Raw genomic sequence first — 1,859 nt, forward strand, 5'->3', positions numbered from 1 at the left:
TGTAGAAAGACAGGGAGAAGAGGAAAAAGACTCCTTTTTTTTCTGCTCGACTGCCTATGTATATATTATACTCTCACTTTAAATTTCTAGACGCCTCCCTACAAGAAGCTACAGACACTGTGGAGAGAGAGAGAGAGTGAGAAAGAGAGGAAGAGGAAGCCAAGTGGAGTTTAAATCTGCGCCCCACCCGCTCTCGCCCCACAAATGCCCCACTTGCCCGTAGTGCGCCATCTGTCCCTTCACACGGCTTCCTCTTGTAGCGCGTGCGGGGCTAACGGGACGTCCGTTACCCCCCAAAATTCTCCTTCTTCGGCACCGGCGATCTACGACAGCCGGCGGTATTCTCCAGCTCACCTTTTTTACATTTTTTTTGTTTTTTCTTTTTTTCTTCTGATATTTTCGTTGTAGATCACCGGTGCCGGAGAAGAAGAAGAGAACTCTGGCGAGAAGTGGGACCCAGCAATCAAATCTCTGTTTTCTCTTTTTTATGTATTAAATGCCACCAGCACAACACACACACAAGCCAGAGCTGCGCCGTCGTCGTCGTAGAAGTTTGGTTCTCTCTCTCTGGGAAACTTGAAACGCTGAGACTCTTGACTTTTCAACATTATCTCTGCAGAATCGAACACCAAATGAAGCTCTTTCTACTCTTCTTTCTCATTCTGCAGCTCCACGCCCTTAATCTTACCTTTTCTCTATCTCCCGACGGTCTCTCCCTTCTCGCTTTAAAGTCTGCCGTTGATCAAACGTTGCATGCCTCCGCCTTTTCCAACTGGAACGAACAGGACACTGACCCATGCAACTGGTCCGGAATTTCCTGTATCAACGTTACCGGATTCTCCGATCCTCGTGTCGTCGGAATCTCCCTCTCCGGACTGAATCTCCAAGGATACATTCCGTCTGAGCTCGGTACCCTCGTCTTTCTTCGACGTCTCAACCTCCACGGCAACAGGTTTTACGGTTCTATACCCCTTCAACTCTTCAATTCTACGTCCCTCCGCAGCATGTTTCTTTACGGTAATAACCTGTCTGGTCCGCTTCCCCCTTCGACTTGCAATCTTCCTCGGCTTCAGAACCTCGATCTTTCTCAAAATTCGCTTTCAGGATCCATTCCCAGAGACCAGAGTAAATGCCGTCAGTTGCAGCGGCTTGTTCTGGCCAGGAACAAGTTTTGTGGAGAGATTCTGGATGGAATTTGGCCCAAGCTGGAGAACTTGGTTAAGCTCGATCTGTCATCGAACGAATTCAATGGAACTATCCCGGCGGATCTTGGCAATTTGAAATCGCTCTACAGAACTCTAAACCTGTCCTTCAATCATTTCTCCGGCGAAATCCCGGCATCACTTGCGAGATTGCCGGTGACGATGAGCTTCGATCTGAAGCATAACAACCTCACCGGAGAAATCCCTCAGATTGGAACTTTTGCAAATCAAGGCCCGACCGCATTCCTCGACAACCCTCCTTTGTGTGGATTTCCTCTCCGGAAACCATGCAGCGTGAATCCCCAAAAGAACAACTTAGTGAATCAGAATCGGACTTGATACCAAAAGGCAAAAGCAAGTTTTGGGAGTAACGGGAGGGGCTAACGGACGTCCCGTTATCCGTTAGCCCCGCACGCGCTACAAGCGGAAGCCGTGTGAAGGGACAGATAGCGCACTACGGGCGTGTGGGGCATTTATGGGGCGAGAGCGGGTGGGGAGCAGATTCGAACTCAGCCAAGTGTTGGTAACAAAGACGAAACCCAGTTTCCTTCCGATTCGATTCGGGGTTCGTTTTGTGGGAGAATCAAGATCTAGCGAAAAGGACGTCATTCTGATCAGTATAAAGAGAAATGGAAAACCCAGAGCTGCTTTTATGGA

General features: G+C 49.0%; 1 pseudogene; it reads left to right on the forward strand.

Annotated features, from left to right (window-relative positions):
* Positions 1 to 632: 632 nt before the first annotated feature.
* On the forward strand, positions 633 to 1,541 carry LOC104601297 (receptor protein kinase-like protein ZAR1 pseudogene; annotated as a pseudogene).
* Positions 1,542 to 1,859: the final 318 nt, after the last annotated feature.

This window comes from Nelumbo nucifera, chromosome 2 (assembly GCF_055504915.1).
Source record: "Nelumbo nucifera cultivar China Antique chromosome 2, China Antique-T2T, whole genome shotgun sequence".
NCBI classification, from domain to species: Eukaryota; Viridiplantae; Streptophyta; class Magnoliopsida; order Proteales; family Nelumbonaceae; genus Nelumbo; species Nelumbo nucifera.